The 19,457-nt window shown below is 32.8% G+C and overlaps 1 protein-coding gene across 1 annotated transcript in view; it reads right to left on the bottom strand.

The window, feature by feature from the left end:
- LOC117169633 (sodium-independent sulfate anion transporter-like) overlaps window positions 1–5,747 on the bottom strand; it is a 41,357-nt gene extending 35,610 nt beyond the window's left edge. The window contains exon 1 of the mRNA XM_033356104.1: window positions 5,404–5,747. The gene's annotated coding sequence lies outside the window, so the exon portion shown is untranslated. The remainder of the gene's footprint in view (window positions 1–5,403) is intronic.
- Window positions 5,748–19,457: the final 13,710 nt, after the last annotated feature.

The raw sequence follows: 19,457 nt of genomic DNA, 5'->3' as shown, positions 1-19,457 counted from the left end.
AGTTAAAAAACGGGAAGGCTCAGTACACTGTATGTGTAAAGTTTAAATAAGAAAAAAGACATTAGAAATAAGCAATTTCAGCTGATGGACAAACGACAAATGTTGCAATAAAATATTTAACAACAAAACTTTTTTTAAAGGATTGGCATTTTTTTAACGGGACATTTTGTCACCAGCAATGGAAATAAAGGGTAATCGTATCAAAACAAATTTGAAAGTTTCTCTCCTCAAAGGTAAGCAGACCTCGTATAAGCTTAAATGACCTTAAAGTGACCTTCAGCGTCGAATTCGGCTTTTGACCTATATACACATTTGATTGTACGATTTCCCTTTATTTCAATTTCAATTTCCGATGACAAAATGAAACTTTTCATTATAAACAAAATTTGACCTTGAAATAATCATGAAGGTCATCAAGGCTATCCCCAAGGTCAAAACAAGTCACATTCATTAAAAATAGATTCAGCCTTAGCAAACTCAAAAACCCTTGGGTAATGTTTTTTTTTAACGCTAAAAATTGACCTCACTTGCCCAACCTGAGCGGCCGTGACCTTCAAACGGCCGTCAGGGTCAAGGTCGAAGTTTAGACTCTCATCAACGCGTGATAATTACATAAGTTTGTCCGCTATGGAATATTTTCCAAGTTTTAGTTAAAATTACCTTTAAGGTACCTTTTTGATATATATGGGTTGAAATTTTCTAAACAATTTTTCTATTTCTGTAACCCGCCCATTTGCAATTAATGTAATAATTTTCACTACAGTTTTCCTCTGCACTGGTGGCAACCTGTTGCCCTTGTCTGCATCAAACAACAGTACGTTGCCACACGGAAAAAAATACCCATTACATTTTATAGAACTAATCCTATAGTAGATGATACGATGGGAGTTTAATAAAATTTGAAATCGTCTTTGTTTTACATTGAGTTGAACTATGCAACGAAATGTGTAACAAAGTACTATAAAATGTAAAGGCCGAGGTGACGCCATCTCTATTAAAAGGCAGGTTAAGAAAAACGTAAAATGGCCCTATAAAATCTAAAATACAATCTATATCCCACGCTATAAAAATATTTATTCGCCCTGGGGTTCGAAACCCTATAAGTTTCGCATTCCTAATTCCTAACGCCTAAAGCCTCTCGACTAACCTTGCTGGAAGTATTACAAAAAAAATCTGAAATATAAGCGACAGCTGTGCACGACCGTCTGCAAATTTCTGTGAACCATTATATAAAAAATATTGCTACGCTTATAATAATATATGTACTAAGCTTTTAGATTTTAGAAATATTACAAATTATTATTGAATATTTTATGTGATTAAACCAGATTTAAACTAAATTCAAAAATATTTTAAGATATCATAAAAGATTTGAAAAAATCAAAATATATAAATTAAGAAATTTTTTAGAATTCAAAGGATTTCTACCTGAAGATTTCAAGATATTTAAAAACTTTAACTATTTTAGATTTTAGATTTTATTTTAGATTTTTTTAAAAATCATTTTAAATGCTTTCTAAGATTGTAAATTCCTTCACTCACTTTTTAAACCATATCAAATCCATTGAAATGGCACAAAATCCCTTAAAATCACTTAAAATCACTAAAAATCTCTCGGACTGCCGTTCAATTATTTTGAAATACATTAAATACTTTTAAATACTTGAAAATATTTTGTAATTAAAAAATAATACATGAACTCTTTCAAATTTCTTGAAATGTTTAAAAATCATTTAAAATAATTTGAATTCATTAAAAACTTGTAAAGCGTAAAGGGAAATTGAGGAATATGTTAAACATTAAACAAAAGCTTTGGCTGAGGACGAGGGACGCGGGGAAATAGAACTGAGGTCTATAGATCTTATATTGAAGTACTTTACAAACACTCGATACCTCGAATTGAATGTTTATGAGATTTTTTATCATGTTTTCGAGACTTTTGCTATACACTTAACAGAATTGAGGTATCTAGACCTTATAATTATGTGATCACGAACTCTCAATACCTCAAATGTGATTTCTACGAAAGTTTTCAACGTGTTTTCATGAATTTCTTCATATATTTTATAAACATTTTTAAATCGGAGTTCAATGTGAAGTTTTCAGAACTCTTGAAGAGTTATTATACATTTGTTTTACATTAAATCCTGAAATTTATACAATATTTATGACATTTGTTCAAGATTCGCTGTTATCCCCGACTGAAGAAATAATTCAGGAAAGATTAATGCACTTTTTTCGTGCACCTAATGACATTTCTCATTTCTATACCTGTGCACAGGTAAGTTTTCTTATCTGTGCGGCACAGCCAAGCAAATATACTCTCTTTCAAAAGGTTTAGTTTCAGAATTCATGACTCATTAAAGGATGCCCGAATCTAAATCCCTTTATTTGGAATCATAGTGTACATTTCTCTGCGTTGTGCAAAGTTTAAGTTTATCTTCGAAAAGTTATTTTTCAGTGATTGGACTGTTTTTCAGGTAGTATTTCACGGTTGTCAACAATTTAACAAAAAAGGTAAGCATAACACTTCCGCTACTTAAAACGTAAAATTACTGAAAGCCTGGGAAATCTTATAAAATCCGTACATATTCCTTTAAAATGCTGTGAAATATTTAGAAATTCCTTGAAATAATAATTTAAATATTTATTTGTTAAGCTGAATTTATTTATGATTTGCCTCATACAACGTACTTTTAGCACATTTCGGTACATTTTTTATGTAATTTGAAGACCCTACATATCTTGTCGAGGATGCTACCTAGGACAAATTTGACGGAAAAGGGAACCACAAGGATAACAATTTGAATATTGATTACAAATTCTAAATATTTAAGTTTAAAAAAATTATTTGGAAATTTAATTCTGCTTTTTCTTTTCACACGTCAGAGTTGAGGAAAATACTTGAAATGGGACACCATGTTCTCAGATTAAAAAAAAATCATACGATTTGTTAAAGTAAGAAATTTATTAAAAAATGCAACATTGAAAATACAGTTCAAATGTATAGATATACAGTTATACAGGTAATTAAAAACTTTTCTATTTTTGTTTACAGAGATAAATAAATGTCGAGGAGTTGACGGAAAACTTTCAAAAACGATTTAAGTCAGGATTCAGCCTGATACATATTTCATGCGTTCAATCGAAACCTGTAGATAAATAATTTAGAATTTCTCACAGCCATAAAGTCAAAATAGCCAACAATGATTCAAAAAGTCATTTTAATTTAAAAGTCAGTCGTCAAAACGGCACTATTTGAATAAGTAAAAATTAAATGTGAATCAGTCACTTATGACTGATTCAAATTTAGAGTGTACTATGCTTTGTAGTTTGTAAAATCAAATAGGGTTTAATCACTTTAAATAAATGTTGTTAATGATAATCGCTAATAATAAAGGGAAAGATTAAAAAAATGTATAATGTGAAGAGACAGATGATGATCTTAGGACTTGAACATAATGTTGACATAATAACAAGAGCGAAAACCCACTCAATAATCAGTCAAATTCACTGGTTAATCACTGAAATTAGTGACTGATGTGAGACTCATGGTTAGCCACCTTATACTTCTAAGTTACTTAAAATTAGAGAGCGTGTCTACTATAATAGTTACGAAGTTAAGAATTAAAGAGTGTCAATAACTTATTTTGTCGATTCTAATACATAGTGGGATGAAAGTGTGAAACTGCAGTGAATCATCACAGTACTGTTATTTTATACATTGTCCCAGGTATGTAAATTATATCCTCTTGTTAATTCACAAGACATACCTTACCTCCGTTAAGAAAATCTTGCTATATTGTGAAAAAAAAAAAATATATATATACAAGATCTATGCACATGCGAAAGTATTAGATCGCTCATCCTACTTAAATAGTAAATCACGCTTTCTCTTAGAGGTGATTCCAGTAATAAAAAAAATTGAACCGCAAGCAACGAGACATAAGATTTTTCAATCCTGACTTTTTCTGTTCCTTCATTATTTATCTATCTGACCCAACCAAAGAGATATTTTCAATTATCTTTCTATAGAAAATCATCTTTCGCTCATGGATTTATAAATATGAGACTGCAATTTTATTTTTCCTGTATTTATCTGCACTTTGATTTTTTAAAACGATCCGAGTTTTTCACGTAAGACTTTTTGTTATGTGATCGGAAAAACAGTTCAATAGTTCCACAATTACCATTGAAGGATTGCATAAGTAGATCACGATTTGCTGCATGCTTAGAATCTAATTTCAATTTTTCGTATTCCGGAAATTCCCTAATTTTGTTATCTAATTCACAATGAACATTAATGACAGTCTTTTGTAGGAATATGTACTTTGCAAAACTGTTGATAATGCTTAATTACGCATTTTTTATTAGGTGTTATTTTTCTTCCATCAACAATCAAATTTTCCATATTTATTTCCCAGCTGTTAAATCTTTTCATATTTTGAGAGGAAAAATGACGTGAATGCTGATTGATCGAAGGTTCAAGTCAATTCTGCTTGACGTTGAGCGATGTTGTAAAAACTATGAATTGGAACGAATCAGCTGCAACTATATTCAGCAGACAAGCGGATGTATAAAAATGTTTGATTACAGATACATTTTTTAGAGTTCAAGAAAATACATTTTTTTACATGTAAAATAATTTAAAATTAAAATTATGTTTCTGTACTCTTTAATTGTTGAGAGTTGGAAATAAAGATTTTACAACATAAAAAAGAGTGTATTCTCAAAAAAGAATTTAGAAAGAAAGAAAAAGGAAACAAAATGTTACCTCAGATTTAAGAAAATTCCAATTAGAACTAAATGGATGATCATCAGAAAAAGTTTGACGACGGCTTCAACTATTACAAAAAAGCAACTCAATTTAAAGTGGACATTAATTACACAATAATTTTAATAACAAGAGCCTTTTTACGGAAAATATGTGAAATGGGGCCACTTTGTAAAAATGACCCAAAAACGAGAAATTGATGACCCCTTCAAAATTAAGGATAACATGATCAAGTCTTTCTTCATAAGTCTTGTTTTCTTTCACAATCATTAGAAATTCCGAGCACTAATTTGCAAACAAACAAAAAAGTTGGTAAATTCCCAATTTGACGACGCAGACGCTTTCAAACCTCTGGACTTGGTACAAATTTCTGATAAACACGTGTTTCAATGCATGTAATAAGAGGTCAGTGACAAATGAGTCGGCGTTTCATCTTTTGCGATTACTTAGTCACATTCCAGTATGTTTCAATTTATAAGATTGTTTCTGCGAACCGTCTCAAGAAAATCAAAAATAAATTTAATGAAAATGTCACCGGCTAGTATTACGGAATTATCAGTAATATTATCGAATAAAAATTCTATTCTATAAAATGAATAAATTAAGAGATTTACGATAGGAGTACATACTGTTATTTCATGTAGTCTATCTTGACGTCACTTCCGCATCTGAAGAGCGATGATACCAAGTTTAAAACCCATTGCTCTGCATTCGTCACCGTCGTTGTGTTGGAAGCAGTTTAGAAACGATGATTGTTTATTCGTTGTATTATTTAACACTTGTTAAAAATTTTAAATAAAGTAATATTTTGTAGTTGTAAATTAAAATTAAAAAAAAAATAGTATTCACTTGTTGCACTAGAGAGAACGGATTGCACTGTTAATTGTCACGAACCGATAACACCAGAAGAGAAGTTGAAGAATTAAAAAAAAGAATACTGGGGTCCGAGAAACCTGAACACGCGTCCTCTCGCTCCTATCGTTGCCGACGTTTTCAAGTGAAGTCAGGTAGGAGCAGGACCTCCGCTGACAGATGCGAATTCGTCAGAAGCGTAGCTATTTGCGGTGGAGCCCCCGCAAAGCTGAGAGCCTTTTGCATTTTTTTTTAAAGTGGTAGGCCGAATTTTAATTTGATGTTCTAAAGTGTAAAGATTATTTTTCAGATGGTTGAATAAATAAGCGATGCAGTGGGAGGAAAATCTGACTTTTTTACCCGAAAGCGAAAAATTAGCATTGAATCAAGGAACATACCTCCGAATGTATGGACGAAGCAATATTTTCTTCACCTAAGAATATTTTTCTTGTCTCGCGAATGGAGAAATTTCTTTTTCCTCGAATAAGTAAACTTTTGTGAGATAACGAAATTTTCCTTGGATCAAGAAAATTTCGGTATGAATATGGAGGATGTAATTTTCTTGCCTCACGAAAGTTTACTTGATTAAGGAAAACCTTATACTTGAATGTAGAAATCCGGTTTTCTTCAGTAAAGTACACGTTCGTGAAACAAGAACAATTTTCTTGGATCAAGAAAATATCGTTACGATTATGGACGATGTAATATCGTCTTGTCTCACGAAAGTGTACTTTATTAAGGAAAACCTTGTTTTTTCTTTTCATTTTTTTTGTCTCTTGGTTTGTTTTTCCAATTCTTAAAAAAGTGGTCTCAGACATTTTCAAAACGCTCTAACTTTTTCAATGTGTATCCAAAATAGCTGGCTAACGAAAGCTTGACCTTCCATTTAGGACATTAAAAGAGTATGCCAAAGTCCAATCCAATATGTCAATTCTTTCGAAAATTACCATGCTAAGACATTATTAAAGAACTGTTTTTTGGATTCAAGGGGTCTCAAAACGTGGGCACTTTAAAAAACGGGGGGGGGGGGGGGGGGGGGGGGGGGGTGTAAATTTTACACAAATCTAATACCTTCTCTGATGAGACTGTAAACATATTATTTTTAATCAAGAATTCGGGCTTGCATATTTATTATTTTCCATTAATTGAGAACAAATTACAGTTACTTATTTTTCGATTAATAATCAATAAATTAAATCTGAATATGTAAATTATATACTTCAAGAATAAAAAAGAAGACAATCAATCATAAAAACAAGACAACGGAAACTGAAAGAGCATATAAAGTCTTAGCGATTTTTGAAGTTCCAGGAGAAAATAATGATTAAACAATAACATTCATCATCATCAATGGCAATGATGTGAATATCAAACGATTAGGATTTCTTGGTTAGGATATTAAAAATTATTTCATTTAATATACAATTATATATTAAGAATCAACAAATTTCTTTGACGAGATAATCCTCAAAGAATGTGGGGTAGAAGAGACACGAGTTGACACATGGGAAAGGAGTCAGTTAAGGTGGATCAGACATCTTGATAGAACGAAAGATGAACGACTAACGAAACAAGTGTATCAAGGTAAAGGAAATGGCAGTATGCCCAGAGGCAGACCACGGAAAGAATGGCTATAATATGTGAATGAAACCTTAGTTAGAAGAGACATATAAAGAAGCCAGAGAAACACGAGAGCTTGCATGGAAAAATGCTTGGGCGTGAAGTAAGCTAGAGAAGTATGTCAGGACAGAAAAGTATGGCGACAAATAGTTAATAAAAAGAGTGTCAGTAGAGTGAATGACGCCTGAAACAAAAAACCTTGGATACTAATGGGCCCTAGTCGGGAACCTCGCATGACGGCTTTGTGCGGCTCTTCACTGGGTGTGATTGCTAGAAAGATTGACCAGTAACCTGGGTCGGAGCAGAGATCCGGAACGAAAGTGTTATTCAAATAAGTGTCAAAATTCGTCAAGTTAGCCACTTTTTTCTTAAGGGTTGTGATTTTTCTTCGGGAATACGTGATAAGCTAGAGTTTTACAAGAATAAAATGGCCCTAAAACATTTTTGCAAAATTTTCATTTTTTGAATCGTTATTGTTATTTTTCTTTTTTAGAATTGTTCTCGTAATTAACTTTTTTCTTCCGATTGGTACAAACTATCGCCATAATTTTGTGCATGTTTCGTTAAATATGTTCATTTTATAACATAAAAATCATTTTACTATTGTTGCATAAATATTGATAAAACTAGCAACAATCTTTATAAACAAATGCAATTCTTTCTAACTTTTCAATTGATTTCAATGCTTTACTTGACTAATTACAATAGCTCGTTTAATTACATGGATTTTGGTAAAAAAAATGAGGGAACTAGTATATCATCAAAATTTTTGTGTGTTTTCGTGTTGACGTGCCGCCCTCCATGCCGCGAACGTATGATATTCACGATAAAACGTGTAAGATGCTGCTGGCCCAGACGCGCTGCAGCGCGCAGCGAAATTCATGTATCGTACGTCGCGCGGCATGGAGCGCGGAACATCAACACGAAAACACGCACAACTTTTGATGATATGCGAGTTCCCTAATTGTTTTAAACTAAATCTTCGTAATTAAACGAGTTATCGCAATTAATCAAGTAAAGCATTGAAATTAATTGAGAAGTTAGAATGAATTCTATTTGTTTATAAAAATTGTTGCTAATTTCATCAATATTTATGCAACAATGGTAAAATTATTCTTATTTTATAGAATGAACATATTTAACGAAACATGCAAAAAATTATGGCGATAGTTTGTACCGATCGGAAGAAAAAAATTAATTACGAGAACAATGCTAAAAATGTTAAATAACAATAACGACTCAAAAAATGAAAATTTTGCAAAAATGTTTTAGGGTCATCTTATTTATCTAAAACTCCAGCTTATCACGCATTCCTGCAGAAAAATCACAAACCATAAAAAAAGTGGCCCACTTGACAAATTTTGACACATAAGTAACACGATAATTCTAGATCAATCTAAAAAATCTAAACCCCGTTCCTCAAATTACACTCTTCGCGACCGAGTGAGACATGCCTAACTTCGAAAGGGAAATAGTTTAAACGCCCTACCGCCTTGATGTCGCGGTAGGGCTTGATCTCTCCTCTCATGAGTTTGGCGGCAATTTTGGCGGTAGCATTGCTACTGACAGGGTTTCCCACTCCAAATAGGCTGATAACGAAGAGAAGAGGAACTAAGTAGAACACCAAAACCCATAAATGAAAAATGGAGAATATATTAAAGATTTTGAAACGCTTGTCGCTTCTCGAGGCCACAGCATGCGGGACGGTGGCGATGGTGAGCTGCGACATAGTCAGGCAGATCTCATTTATCAAACAGCTGGCCAGCAAAAACATCTGCGACAAACGGTAAGCAGTGGAACATCAACTGTGCCTGCTGAGGATGCTTTGGCTAGCGCTAGCTATTTGAAGTCAACCACCTCGACAGAAATACCGTGGGAGAGCATCAATTGGAATACCACAATGAAAGAGGAATTGGAGCGTCTCTATTACGAAAGTGCGAAGTTTGAAACAAAAATAGAAAAATTATACAATTTAAGAACAAAATTTGCTGCAAAGTATCCTAATATACAAAAAGTCGCACTAAGAGATCTTATCGCTAAGATGAAGGACATCAGGACTAATCTACATGTTACAGAAGACCGAGCAATCGAGATTAAACAACCTCAACCTATTGATGATCCAACACCACCACATTCTTCAGAGGTGGATGACCTTATACAATCAGAGACAGAAGCAGAGGTTCAGCAACCAAAAAAGCGACGAAAATGGACATACCATATGAACAGCGATGTTATGCGCCTTTATTTTTTGGCAAAGAAATGTGGGCAAAGTGTGAGGAGAAAACATCATAGACTCTTCTTACTTAACTAGCCAGAGCTAGCCACAAAAATAAATGAGCAGAATCTGGCAGATCAAAAACGCTCAATATCTGTAAACAGACTGCTTTCGGCTGTTGAAATAGCTGCAATCAAAATGCAAGTGGAACGGCAGCGTCCTATTGATGAGCTCGCCTTTGGAAGATGTGGATAACGAAGACTTGATTGATGCTGAAGGAATAGGTGCTAGGGATAATGAACATTATGCACCGGATCCATTTGAACCACATCCGGATTTTACTAACGATGATTTCAATAGGGAAATCTCAGAAAAACTACAGCACCTGGAAAGGAATTTTGGTCATGCTTTACTAGAGTTCAGATATGTAGAACCAACACTAAGGCATTATCTGCTCGAAATGAACATCACAAATGATCTGCGTGCACTAATAGCACATCTCAACAGCAAGGTTTTACCTACGTATTTGAACGTAGCACAAACTGCGTTAGAGGTGTAAACTCTTGTATACTGTGCAGCTGTGGAAACCATTAGAACGTTGGGCCGGAAAACTAGGCCTGCAAATGCAGTCTTTGTCCCAGCAAGGGAGTCGAGATCCACCATGGAAGATCAGGTTGGATATGGATGTCAGCAAAGTAAGGTGCAATTTGGGTGGATTAATTCAATATAAAAAAGGAAATAGACTCTCAACGATAGAGACTTGATGTTCTTACAGCTAGACAGCATCGGCACAAGAAAAGTAATGCACGAAAGCAACAAAATCTAAACTTTCAGACAGATGAAAGAAGGTTCTATCGTGAACTGAGAGTAAATCCAAATAACCACCAAGGCACCGAAGTCCCTCAATTGGAAGATATGACTAACTACTGGTCGGGTGTTTGGGGAAAAATGAACAGATGCAATTTGGACACTGCATGGTTCAAACTGGAGGATGCAAGGGCAAGCAATAGCCTTGAAATACATCCGGCAAACATCACAGCTTTGAATGTTTCAGCGGTCTTGAAAAGGGCAAGTAATTGGAAAGCTCCAGGTCCGGACATGGTGCACAACTTCTGGTACAAGTACCTGACAAGTGTGCATCTTGCGTTGGCAAGGTGTTTTCAGAAGATCATTGAACACCGAGATCTGATGCCAGGTTTTATGCTCCAAGGTACTACGTATATGATATCAAAAAAATCAGACGCTCAAAATCCATCTGACTTTCGACCGATAGCCTGTCTTGCAATAATTTATCAATGTCTTACAGCTATCATTGCAGATAAGGTATATTCTCATTGCGACGAGAATCACATTCTTACAGAAGAACAAAAAGGATGTTGTAAAAACTCACGAGGCTGTAAAGATCTAGTCACTATAGACGCTGTTGTCATGACTCAAGCTCGTAAGCATCAAAGGAACTTACACATGGCACACATTGACTACAAGCAAGCGTTTCCTTTCGTGTCGCATGACTATTTGCTTAAAGTCTTAAAACTTTACAAAATCTGCCCACGCATTATTGACGTTCTAAGCCATGCGAGTTCGAAAATGACATCGAGGCAATGACTGCAGGCGAATCATATAAATATCTGGGTATTCTTGAATCTAAGGGTATTAAACATACGATAGTTAAGACAAGCTTAACGACTGCCTTCACTACGAGACTCAGATTAATTATGAAGAGTTTTCTCAACTCGGCAAACAAAATCAGGGCGATCAACACATATGCCATCCCTGTACTCACGTACTCCTTCAGGCTCATAAAATGGTCTAACACCGACCTTGAAAAGTTAAACAGAATTGTTCGCGTAGAAATCACGAAGCACCGAATGCACCACAGAAATTCAGCGATTGAAAGGGTAGTTCTACCACGAAATTTAGTACCATCTGTCAAGCGGATCTTGAATACACGCCCTTAAATTTGTCCTCAGATGGGGCCTTGAGTATCAGGGCAGAAATTATAGAGGAATTAGAAATACAATGGAGGCAGAAAGCCATCCATTGCGAGCATCTCAACACGTTAGATCAAAATGAAGTGGATGGTGAGGCATCTAATATTTGGCTAAGAAAGGGTGTTCTGTAGCCAGAGACGGAAGGATTCGTCATTGCAATACAGGATAAAGTTGTCAGCACCTGGAATTTTCGCAGACACGTGTTACATCAAGACGTGGTTGACCGGTGGCGATTATGTGAAGATACTAACGAATCCATCGAGCACATTATTGATGGTTGTCGCGTAATGGCTCAGAGAGAATATACGCACAGACATAATGATGTAGCGGGTATTATACATCAACAACTTGCCCTAAACCTGGGACTCTTAAGAGAATGGATGCCCTTCTATAGATAAATTTCAATGCCCGTTTTAGAAAGCGAAGATTACATCTTATATTGGGATGTTACTATTCAAACGGATCATTACATCCGGGCCAATCGACCTGACATCGTGACGCGAGAAAAAAAGGTAGAAGAGTCTACATTATCGACATTGCTTGTCCGCTTAATCGAAATTTGCAGTCAACCTATACAACCAAGATCCACAAGTATAGCGAGTTAAGGCATGAAGTAAAGACCATATGAAGGAATGTGAATAATGCATCTATTCATCCCCTTGTGATTTCGGCTACAGGCAATGTGCATGCCAGATGCACTGAACATCTTGAACATTTAGGAGTCAGTAAGGTATTGGCAGCAGCTCAGAAGGTGGTTTTATTAAACACCTGTCGCATTGTAAGAAACTTTCTTGATCATCAGGAAGCGAGCGACTAAAAACCTGTGGAGTGGCAGATGGTAGCTCTAAGAAAGCCTCCAGAGGTTACTGTTGTCACCTCCAACGCTCGTGGCCGCTTGTAATTGTATACCTAAAACATCATCGCAGGAGGTTTCAAGCATCGTATTAAATTATTTGAATTAACTTATAACATTCTAATCTCATCAGTCACTTGACTTAGTCCGTGGCTATGATGTATAACCGGGGTTACCCGAGTAAAAGTTTAATAATAAAAAGCTTCATGAATACCCCATCATCAAGACATTTCGCACGATTCGAGAAAATCTCATTCAGGCAGAATAAATTGGGCGGATTGCTTCACGCCTCTTCAATTAAGTTTTCAGTTAAACTACATCACATGCCTGACTTACGATATTTACATTATGTGAATAAAATATACGGGGAAAAATTATTCAATTTTGATTACAGTACCAGAACTTCTTTTTATAAATTTGAAAAAAAATTTAGGTATTCTTTGAAATAGGTAAATTTTCATTTGAAAAGTTCTGAGCAAATATTCATTACTAAACATACATTCATATTACATTAATCCACCTTTCTATACTGGACGAACGACGAACAAAGTTAGGATTAAGAATTTATTGAATATATAAAATTTATAATCTACTAGACATTTATTATATTCAATAAAATCTCATTTATTTTTAATCTACATTCCATACAAGTAAGAAGATAAATGGATGTAAAATTCCTGTACTGACTTAATTTCAGATTTTACTTTAATTAAGGAAGTAACTGAATATAAGTGTGCAAACTATCTTGAATGAAGCATTAACTTAGCTGAAATAAGAAATCAGCATTTTTCTACTGGATTGCAGTAAATTATGTTTCTAAATTTCAATATTCAGTTCTGAAAGTAAATTGAAGGTAACTTGAAATAACCTGTAAGGCTTTTGTTACCTGAAATAGAAGAATATACCTTCCTGAATTTCAAGTTCGTACTACCTTGCATGACGTTACAGAACTAGCTGAACATCATATCGAAATAGGACATAACATTTTATTTGATGAAACAACAGTCATTGCAAAAACACACAACAAATTTGCAAGAAAACATAGAGAAGCAATGCAAATCTTAAAAACCCCTAATAAAATCAATAGGGACAATGGATATAATACACTGAAAGAAATTTTATAATAATACTCGATATTTCAATATTCATAATTGATATAGTCGATTACGATTTAGGGAAATCGCGTAAGTATTAAAATTATTGTTAGCGTAATTACGAAACTTTACAATTAGAACATGAAAACTTAATATCTTTAGAACAAGAATTGGTAGATTCAATAGCAAAGATTGATATTTTATATATTAAAACGCAGAATAAGAAAAATTTATGATGACATATTCAAATAGTATAAAAGCTATTATAGGAATTAATAGATTGAGGTACAAAAGTTAATATAAATACTCTGCAAATTAATATAGTCAAAGAGAAAGTGAAAGGTAATAAGAAATATTTTTATTTTCTGTGATAGACGCTAACAGAAATTGTAATCTTCAGTTGAGGAAATTGCAAAACACTATATCAAAACATCCGAATAGCTCCGATAGTCTCCCAAGGTTAGCCGAATCCGCCGATTGTACCCGCTAAATTGGTCAAGATTCATGTATGGACACGTGTTTTCCAGTGTTTTGTTTTTAAGGCAAGAGTGGTATTAATTGGCTAAAGTATACATTTTTTGTGATATTCAACTTACAAATTATAAAAGTTATTAGTTGAAAATTTCAAGGATTTGACCATCAGGTATTGAGCATCAGATTACAAAGCATTGCTAAAGATTCTAGAAGGTTTCAATTTATTTTAAAGATTCTAAAATATTTACAAAGATTTATGAACGTTTTACAAAGATTTTATGGATTTCAACGATTTAAAAGATGCGTGTACATTAGGGTGGTCCAAAATCATAACTTTTGACATTTTTTTGGATTAGAGGGCATGCCACCCCTCCCCTCATTTTGTGATGTTGCCGTAAAAAAATTCCCTCCAAGTTTGAGCTAAATCGGTTAATATTAAGACGTGCCGCAAAGGCCCTGAAAATCTCATAAGATTAACATGGGGAAATTTTGGTTTTCGGAAAAATGGGATTCAGGTTTCTGGATATAAACTTAGCTTGCGGGAGATATGAAGAATTTGTTTTTGCCCAAAACTTACACGTAAATGCTCTGTTTTTCCCTTTTTTGCCATAAATTGTTTTTGTTTGTCAAGTGGAATGTTTTTAAGTATTTTTCAACTAATAAACAATTGTCTAAGCAATTTTTTTTTGTTTAAATATTTTTTTTGCACTTACTTATTGAAAGGTAGATTTTTTACGTTTTATTGGACAATTGGACATTTTCAGGAATAATTATCTTTGTTTCAAGCATTTAGTATTTGTTTAAACAATTAATTATCATTTAATTGTAACTTTTTCTTAAAAAAAGGTATAAAACTCTAGTTTAAAAAAAAATTAGTTAGCTTTGCTGCTTATTATTAAATATCTGCGTCATTTAGATACTAGTACCTTATTTTGTAATAAATTCCTATTTGTTTAAATAAATTTTGTTTGTTTAAATAATTTTTTTCGAGAAGAAATTTTTGAATTTTCTGTTTTTTGCAATTAATGTGGTAATTTTTCATTGTTGAGATTAAAATTTGGTGTTTTAATTTCCAGTGACGTTAAAAAAATACAAATATTTTTAATTCCTTTGAGAATACAAACAGCTAATCTGCGGGATCGACATAAACAAAAAAACTTACTTTGAGCTTCCAGAGGACAAACGAGTTTGTCTACGAGGGTGATTTAAAGGAAAAAATTATAAAAATAATTTCAGAATGATAAAATTGTATGTAATTTTTATAGAATGAAGTCTTACTAAAAAAATTAACTTTTCATGATCAATGTAAAACATTTAATGAACAAATATTAGTTATTTAAAGCATTTTCTTAACGTTTAAATATTTAACATTAAGCGATATACTTAATTGAATTGAGACCAAAATCAGATTTTTGAATCACAATTTCTAATAAACTGTTACATTAATGTTTAATAAATTTATTAAACAATACGATAGTGGTTTAGACAAAACATTTTGCTCTTTACAATGACAAATTACCACAATAATTGCAGAAAGGCAGAAATTTCAAACATTTATTTTCGAAAAAAATTGTTTAAACAAAAAAAATTTATTTAAACAAATAAGAATTTATTGAAAAATAAGTTAATAGTATCTAAATGACGTAGATATTTAATAATAAGCAGCGAAGCTAACTAAAGTTTTAAAAAACTAGAGTTTTATACCCCTTTTTAAGAAAAAGTTGCAATTAAATAATAATAAATTGTTTAAACGAATACTAAATGCTTGAAACAAAGATCATTATTCCTAAAAATGACCAATTGTCCAATCAAACATAAAAAATGTACCTTTCAATAAGTAAGTGCAAAAAAAGATTTAAACAAAAATAAATTGTTTAAACAATTGTTAATTAGTTGAAAAATACTTTAAACCATTGCACTTGACAAAAAAATAATTTGTGGCAAAAAAGGGAAAAACAGAGAATTTATGTGTAAATTTTGGGTAAAAATGGCAATTTCATTTTTTTGGGGCATTTTTGGGACTCCACAAGGGGGGCGGGTGCATCAAAATTTAAAGTAATTTCATGGAAATGATTGATTAGAGACTTCCCAACAAATTCTTAATATTTCTCGCAAGCTAAGTTTAAATCCAGAAACCTGAAACCCATTTTTCCGAAAACCAAAATTTCCCCATGTTAATCTTACGGTATTTTCAGAGCCTTTGTGGCACGTCTTACTAATCGATTTGGCTCAAACCTGGAAAGAATTTTTTTTCCGACAACTTCACAAACTGGTGGGGTGGGGGGGTGTCCTCTATTCGAAAGTCGGTTGTTTGGACCACCATAGTCTAACATCACTAGTTTAAAAATATCTCAAAACAATTTTACAAGGCTTTTAAATATTTCATGAGATTTAAAGGATTTCAAACATTTTAAAAAAGTTACAGTGCACCAGATTTCAAAAATTGTAAAACACTTAGAAGATTTAAAAAAATTTTCACTAAGATTTCAATGAATTCGATGATTTGACCGAATAAAAAAATTCACAAAGTTTTCAAAAGATTTTACTAAAATTTCCCAAAGATTTCGGACATTTCATAAAGATTGCAAGGATTTTCAAGATTTGAAAATGGCGTTTACAGCAGATTTCAAAATTTTCACGAAGGTTTCGAACATTTCCAAAAATTGTGAAGCTTTCAAAAGAATTCAAATATTTCAAAGACTTTAAACTATCAAATAAGGTTCTGACAATTTTGAGAAGATTTTAAACGTTTCAATGATTTCAAACTAACACAAAAGTTTCAACAAACAAATTTTAAACTAAGCATTCACAAATACGTTTTTTTTAAACTTTTAGGGATTCCAAATATTTTACAAAAATTGAAAATGATTTCAAAGGAATTCACAGAAATTTCAAAATTTCCCAAAGATTTTAAGTACTAGAAATTTCAACGAATCCACAAAGATTTCAAAAGGTTTCAAAGATTTCATAAAGATTTTAAGGATTTCAAAGACGACTTGTGTTCGCAAAAAAATGAGGAATTATTTTATTTATAGCTCTTTTTTCTTATGAATGGTTGGCTATGTAATTTTATAATAATATACTTCATTTATACTAAATTTGTATTAAGTTCAGAGCACTTACAATTTTTGACCCATCACTGTTATTCGTATTACCAAGCCGAATGTGAGGCGGGAACGAGGTGATTTAAAAAAAATGAAAAACCTATAGATATTTTTGAATCCAATTCAATCCCAGTTTTGACCTTATTAAAAGAGAATATTTTCCTGTTTTTACACAATCTCACAATTCTAAAAATTCTCACGATTTAGTATATAAGGAATCTTCAAAGCCCTTCTCTTAGCGTGATTTGCGTGCGATGCGTGTGTATGCGATGTGTATTCTACATTGTTACGTGTACAAATACTAATAATGATAATGTGCGTACTTATGTGCTATAATTGTGCAGTGTGAGTTGGTGGGGTTTCACGGCGGGTTACGAACATGTCGTTTTCGTATTTTCGACAGTCACATTTTTTTCGAATGATTCATAATTTTTAGTATAGTCTTTAGCAAATTTCAGAATCCTCTCTTTTAAAATGTGAAAAAATGATTCCAATCTTTCTAATATTTGACATTATGGTCCTGCTTAAATTTAATATAGTGAATTTTTCATAGATTATTAATAAATACTATACTACTTTTTAATAAACATCCCGATTTTCCTAAATCGTAAAAGATTATACGAAACTGTAATATCGGTTTTAATGTATTTTGTAACTAAATTTCTATGGGTGTACCAATCCGATTTGGCTTTTCGTTCTCCCGGATTTTTTAAAAAAGACTTGATTGGCCAATCAAGTTTGACCAGTCCTCACGGTGGGGCGCTCTGTCCAATCACAAGGCATCCAAGAAAGTATACCTAAGAACATCATGACCTGATACCTCAGTTTCAGGTCAGCCCTGAAGATGTGAACTGCAATGTTCACGAAACGTCGGCAAACAATTCGTAGTTTTTTACACGAATGAAACCCGAAATATCTCTTTTTATCAAAAAGAATCATCGTGAAAGCATAAAATCTATTAAATAATAAACTATCTTAAAAAAAGCAATTTCAGGTAAAAACTGGATAATTATAATTAAGAAAACGATATAAAATACGTGATAAAATTGTTAATTTTATACTGACTATTGCTCAATAGGCCTAGCATATGACTGCCTTCTATAAACAATTAAACATTGAGTCAGTAAGAAACCCTACAATAATAATAAATATAATAATAATGATACAGTGCAATTATCATACAAGTCGCCATGAAGATAAATTCAACCCTTAATTGTTTATAGAAGACAGTCATATGCTAGGCCTATTGAGCAATACATTGAGTCAATAAGAAACCCTACAGTAATAATAAATATAATAATAATGATACAATGCAATTATCATACAAATCGCCATGAAGATAAATTCAACCCTTAATTGTATATAGAAGACTGTCATATGCTAGGCCTATTGAGAAATAGTCAGTATAAAATTAACAATTTTATCACGTATTTTGTTTCGTTTTCTTATTTATAATTATCCAGTTTTTATCTGAAATAGCTTTTTTTAAACTAGTTTATTATTTAATTCACTTTGTCACAATTATACACTTTATTATAATGAATGAACTTAAATGAAACGAAACATAAAAAAGAACAATTACTTTTTAACAAACTTTTTCTGTGACGTTTCTAAAGATTGTTATTTTATTTCTAATTATCTTGAATACAAAAGCACTGAAAAAGGACACAATATTATTTTGTATTTTTCCTTGCCTATTTTAAGAATCGGATATTTTTTATTCAAGATTTCTATACTAACGCAATTCGTGTCACATGACTACATAATTTAAATTGTAAATAGCTTACAATTTCTAATAGGAACTCGTTTTATTATTTTTTATTAAGAATATTTTCATGAAAAACAAATGAAAAATCTCAATCCTTAAAATATATTATGAACCGTATACATAGTCGTCTACTGGGCTGAAACGCTCGATTCGAATAGCCGATCCATCAAATTTACATTTACATAGACTATGTATCTCTTTGTTCCATATATGGCCTAAAGCTAAAATTAAAACAATTGAATGAACCCGCATATTGGTATCAATGGAAATGACCTATCGAAGAAGCTTTCATGCACTCGTCAGGATCATATGTTCGCAGTTTTGACTATATAGCTCGTGTTGTTTTTCTGGCAGAGGCGTAAAAGGTTAGAAGGGTTTGGTGAGCTCGGTGATTTTCTTCTTTCGAAAAAAATGGAGCAAAGAGTTTGCATTAAATTTCGTGTGAAAAATGGAATCCAGTGCTCTAAAACTCTTGAAATGTTGACAGTTGCATACAGTGAGTCTACTCAGAGTAAGAAAAATGTGCATAAGTGGTACAAGCTGTTCCAAGAAGCCCGAGAGGATGTCGAACATGAACCTCTCCCTGGACGTCCCAGCACGTCAACAACAGATGAAAACGTTCAAGCAGTGGAAGAAATGGTGTTGAAAAATCGCCGAATTACCATCAGACAAGTTGGTGAAGATTTTGGCATATCGGTTAGCTCATACCATG

This window comes from Belonocnema kinseyi, chromosome 3, assembly GCF_010883055.1.
Source record: "Belonocnema kinseyi isolate 2016_QV_RU_SX_M_011 chromosome 3, B_treatae_v1, whole genome shotgun sequence".
Lineage (NCBI taxonomy): Eukaryota > Metazoa > Arthropoda > Insecta > Hymenoptera > Cynipidae > Belonocnema > Belonocnema kinseyi.
This window is presented reverse-complemented; position numbering and strand designations above follow the sequence as displayed.